This window comes from Macrobrachium nipponense, chromosome 26, assembly GCF_015104395.2.
Source record: "Macrobrachium nipponense isolate FS-2020 chromosome 26, ASM1510439v2, whole genome shotgun sequence".
Lineage (NCBI taxonomy): Eukaryota > Metazoa > Arthropoda > Malacostraca > Decapoda > Palaemonidae > Macrobrachium > Macrobrachium nipponense.
Window position 1 is genome coordinate 50,666,923 of NC_087215.1, and position 6,097 is coordinate 50,673,019.

Below are 6,097 nucleotides of genomic sequence, written 5' to 3' on the forward strand. Positions count from 1 at the left end.
CTCCCGACAGGGACACAAGATGTCGCACAGGCGGCCGTCGACCTTGTCGGGAAGCAGTTGATCCTGCGAAGAGTCCTTCACCTTGCGGAGAAGAGACGTTCTCCCTCGGCTAATAATGATTCTCCGGTGGAACTTGCATTAGAAGATGTCTCTGACACCGAAGATCAAAAAGCGGCGGGACTATCGGACTACAAAGCGTTGGCTGCGCTTTTACTCCAAGAATTTGGAGATTCATTGAGTCCTGCCGCTCCTCCTTCTCCTCGGTCGCTGTTCACGAGCACGAAAACCGCAAAGTCGTCCTCCTTCTTGAAGATGCGGCCGACAATTTCCATGAAGAAGGCTTTGCAGTCTTTTGGAAATTGGCTTAACTCCAAGAAGGAGGCGGGAAAGACTGTCTTTACCTGCCCTCCCTCCAGACTTTCTGGGAGGAGGGGTATCTGGTATGAGACAGGCGAAGCAATGGGACTCGCCCTCCCAGCGACTGCAGAGGCAGATTTCTCAACGCTGGTGGACGCGTCAAGGAGACGCTCTCTTTCTTCAGCCAAGACAACTTGGGGAATGTCTGAAATGGACCATCTCCTCAAGGGATTGTTCCATGTCTTGGAAGTTTTTCAACTTTCTGGACTGGTCCCTTGGGGTGATGGCCAAGAGGACACAAGACAATGAACAACTGAGCCCCGATATCCTTAATAGTATTTTGACTTGTATGGATAATGCAGTGCAAGGACGGATCGGGAGAAGTGGCCTCCCTTTTCGGGGCGGGAATACTTAAGAAGAGAACTGTATTCAGTTCTTTTCTTACGAAAGCTGTCTCTCCGGCACAGAGGTCGTCCTTCTGTACGCTCCTCTGTCTAACCAGCTTTTCCCTTCTCAGTTAGTGAAAGATATTTCTCACTCACTTACCGAGAAGGCGACACAGGACCTTCTGGTTCAATCAACCAAAACCGGCGAAGACAGCTGTTCCTGCCACGAAGGGGGAGACACGGGTCCCGAAGTCGCCCTTTCGAGGGAGTTCATCTTCGAGATCCTCCTTTAAGAAGAGAGGAGCAGAAAGAAGAGGTAGGGCTTCTGCCTTTAGACCTACCAAGAAAAGCAAATGAACCTCAAGTCCTCCAAACACCAGTAGGCGCCAGACTACTGAATTTTGCAGAAGAATGGACGTCGAGAGGGGTGGGGCGGACAACTGGTCCCTCTCAATTGTGAGGAGAGGATATCTCATCCCCTTCAGGGACAGACCTCCCTTGACGTCTATTCCGAGAGAACTGTCGGCGAAGTACGCGGACCCTGTCAAGAGGAAGATCCTTCTGCAATTAGTAGAACAAATGTTGGACAAGGAGGCCATAGAATTAGTACCGGATCCACACTCTCAGGGCTTTTACAATCGACTGTTCCTAGTTCCGAAAGCCTCGGGAGGTTGGAGACCTGTCCTGGATGTGAGCGCACTGAACAGATTCGTAGGGAAACAGAAGTTCTCTATGGAAACATCCAAATCGGTGCTAGCGGCTCTGCGTCCAGGAGATTGGATGGCCTCCTTGGATCTACAAGACGCATATTTTCACGTCCCTCTTCATCCGTCATCGAGGAAATATCTACGATTCATGATGCAGGGAAGGGTCTTTCAATTCAGGGCCATGTGCTTCGGCCTGTCTACGGCTCCTCAAGTGTTCACCAACCTTATGAGGAACGTAGCACGGTGGCTTCATCTGGAGGGGGTGAACATATCCCTCTATCTGGACGACTGGCTAATAAGGGCCAAGTCAAAACAACAATGTTTGGAGGACTTAGAAACGACGTTCAATCTCGTTCGCTCACTCGGACTGCTCGTGAACCTCGAGAAGTCTCAAGATGGTCCCCAGCCAAGACATTGTCTATCTGGGGATTCAGATGGATTCTCGGGGTTTTCGAGCATTTCCATCGCAAGACAGAATTGCTCGAGGCTTGGAGAAAATATCAAACTTCTTAGGGAAAGAACGAAGCTCAGCGAGGGAATGGTTAAGTCTTCTGGGCACCCTTTCGTCGCTGGAGCAGTTCGTTTCCCTAGGGAGGCTCAATCTGAGACCTCTGCAATTTTACCTGCAAAGAATGTGGGACAGAAAGAAAGGGGATCTTTCGGATCAGTTTCCCATTCTTCAAGAAATAAAATTAGACCTGAGGTGGTGGTGGTTAACCCGCTTCAGAAGAACGAAGGCATATCCCTTGCGATTCGGAAACCCTCCTCCTAGTGTTGTTTCCGACGCCTCGGAAACGGGATGGGGAGCAACTCTAGGAAAGAAGGAAGTGTCAGGAACTGGACAGGAGAACAGGTGTCCTGGCATATAAATGAAAAGAACTTATGGCAGTTCATCTAGCCTTGAAATACTTCGAGTCGGAGGTCAGAGGCGTGGTATTCCAGGTAAATTCGGACAATACCATGGCTCTGGCTTACATCCGAAAACAGGGGGGGACTCACTCGCTTACACTATACAAGATAGCGAGAGACCTCTTGATATGGGCAGAGGAACGAGGCACTGTATTGCTGACGAGGTTTGTACAAGGGACAAAAAATGTCAGAGCAGACAGACTCAGCAGGAAGAACCAGGTCCTTCCAACAGAGTGGACCCTTACACTCCGAAGTCTGCCGAAAGCTCTGGTCTCTCTGGGGGAAGCCTCAGATAGACCTGTTCGCCACGTTTCTCTCCAGAAGGATAGAAAACTTTTGCTCCATTGTAGAAGATCCAAGAGCAATAGCGATAGATGCTTTTCTCATGGACTGGTCGGGCATAGATGCCTACGCTTTTCCCCCGTTCAAGATTCTGGGGGAAGTGTTAAGAAAGTTCCGTTCCTCGGAGGAGACGAAACTGACTCTAATCGCCCCATATTGGCCCGCTCGAGATTGGTTCACAGAGGTACTGGAATGGACGGTGGACTTCCCCAGCTCTCTTCCCATGAGGACAGATCTGCTCCAAACAACCCCACCTTCGAGAGATATCACGGAAACATCCACGCTCTCCTCCCTGACTGCCTTTCGACTATCGAAAGACTTGTCAGAGCGAGAGGCTTTTCGCGAAAAGCTGCAAGCGCAATTGCCAGAGCCCGCAGGTCCTCTACTCTGCGGGGTCTATCAATCGAAGTGGGAAGTCTTCCGTAGATGGTGTAGGTCGAAGAAGCTGTCTCTTCCGATACCTCTGTGACCGAAATTGCTGATTTCCTTTATATTTTCCTTAGAGAGGAATCACGTTTAGCTGTTTCTACCATAAAAGGTTATAGAAGTATGCTCTCGGCTGTATTTAGAAACAGGGCCTTAACATAGAAGACAATAAGGATCTCCATGATTTGATAAGATCCTTTGGTACTACAAAGTCTAAATCCTTTATCACTCCAAGTTGGAACCTAGATGTGGTCCTCCAGTTTCTCTCTTCGAATACTTTCGAACCACCTGATAAGGCATCCTTTAGGGACCTCTCGAGGAAGTGCATTTTTCTCTTGACCCTCGCGACGGCCAAGAGGGTCAGTGAGATACATGCATTAGACTCTCGGGTAGGTTTTAGAGGAGATTCTGCTGTTGTCTCTTTCCAACCTTTGTTTTGGCCAAAGAATGAGAATCCTTCTAAGCCTTGGCCCAGAAGTTTTTAAATCAAGGGCCTCTCTCCCCTTGTGAGTAGAGAAACAGAACGGTCTCTCTGTCCGGTCAGAGCACTGAAGTTTTATCTGAAGAGAAAGAGTCAACTTCAAGGTTGTAATCAGAGCCTATGGTGCGCGGTAAGGAACCCGAAGAGGCAAATGTCGAAGAACGCATTAGCATTCTTCGTAAGAAATGTGATAACGGAGGCTCACATGAAATGCCAAGAGGAAACAGTTTAAGGCTGCTTTAGGGTTAAGAGCACACGAAGTCCGTGCAATTGCAACTTCCCTAGCCTTTAATAGAATATGTCAATGAAAGACATATTAGCAGCAAACAATATTGGAGATGCAACTCGGTATTTGCCTCCCACTACTTAAAAGACGTCAGAGTGACTTATGAAAAGTGTTTTTCTCTTGGACCTTATGTATCAGCGGATACCGTGCTGGGCGGACAGGGAGCTGGGTACGGATCCCAGTTAAAATAATATTGTTTTTAACTAAAAGATTGTTTGGTTTTGAGTTTTTTATGGTCGTTTGAAAGGATGTTGGGGGGATAACTCCTTTCAATCGTAGTACTAACCCCGGTATTAGGATCAGGTGATCGGGATCGGTGTTATGCTCCTTAATGATGCCATATGGCAAGGTGTTTTGTCATGTAAGTGGATAGGACCCCATTGACAAAGATCCTTTGGTTCTGTCGAGTAAGTGGATAAGACCCCGTCGACAGACCATCAAGAATTCTTAGCATGAGGTCACTACCTCGCTGAGGCTCTTGAGGCGATGTAAGCTCCTAGGCAGTAGCCATGAAGTCTTTCGCCGACACAGGTAGGAACCAAGGTTTCTTATATTTTTGTTACCTACAACGTATGTTGTTCCCTGTCTATTCAGTAATTAGCTGTCTCTTACCCTCCGCCAAAGGTGCCAATCAGCTAAGTATATATCTGCCAGGGGAGTTGAATGTATAAAAATGATATTGTCATGATACAATAAAGTTTTATACATACTTACCTGGCAGATATATACTATTAAATGGCCCACCCAGCCTCCCCTCAGGAGACAGGTGGAAGAGCAAATCTGTTTTAGAAAATGGGATGGTTCCTAGTTCTGCCACCCAGCAGCAGTGGCGGTAGATCACCTGACCTACCTGTAGCGTGTGCCGCGAAATTCGAATTTCTGTCGGGGATGACTGAGTCTATAGCTAAGTATATATCTGCCAGGTAAGTATGTATAAAACTTTATTGTATCATGACAATATCATATTTAATGTTAGAACACTTCCTCAGTGTCCTCAATTGTGACATTTCTAGGATTCAGTAAAAAAAATCTCGAACTGAAGCTCTTTCTGTGCGATGGACTCCTACTGTTACAGTCTATGTACAGGGGTAAAAGGTTCTTTCCTTTCCTTTCTATTTCATTCGTTCCCTGGTGAGAAACACCAACCCTTAAATCTACAACTCAGTGAGATGTATCTATCAGAACTCAATACTCATTGTGGAATTAAATTGTTACTGGCTTTTTCATTCTTCTTGCCTAGTCTCATTTGTCTCCGAACTCTGGCCTTGAAAAGCTTCGATAAATTCGATGAAAAATCTTGGAAATTAAGATACTATAGAGTCGCAAGGTAGGAAGTGTCCAAGAAGTAAGTCACGTCAGCAACTTCTCAAAACGACATCTTCCAATATAGCCACCAAATGAATTTATTTCAACATTTTCGGCAAATCCTACCTGAGTCATGCTCGAGTGACCCTTGGACAGGAACCTTTTACTTGTCCTGGGGTTTAATTCTAATGATTATATTGTGGGTAAAAGCCTACTTCTGCCGAATATCGCCGATATTTGGTAGGGATTTCTACTAATGCTAAATTCCTTGGACTTATGAGGATTACTGCAGCAATATTTTAGTTTTTAATTTTTTTTATCAAATTTACCTACTTCCTGTTACATAGACGTTAGACTTCGTGTTACAACTAGTGAGCTAATGGAATAATATCAAAATAATCCTCATAGAACCGACAACCTAACAAATGTCTCACATAAGCACTTCAGTAACAAATCAAACTAATTGAGTCCCGTTGTCCTCTGTAACATGTTTGTGAAATATTACCTGCAACCATGGAACTATTGTAAATTATACGTGCCAATAGCACAAAACAATGGTATATGTAACGTAACATAAAGTATCACAATACCTGAAGCCTAGATTTCCCATTTAACAAAAATATGCTATTATTATTAACAAGCAAACGTGTTTGTTCCTATAAGCTGCGTTGTCATTAATAAATAAACAAGTAATCAACAGTGCAATGGTATGCACAATACCTTCTCGTGGCATCCAATAATTACTTGGCATTATTGCATTGATGACACACATTCCTCATTTATTATTTATAAGGTACGCAATTTTCCACTAAAAATTCAGAGCGAAAATTCTTTTCTTTTTTTTTCATTTCGAAGCCAGCACTAAAGGTATTATAAAAAACAAAAGTTTATATGTCCG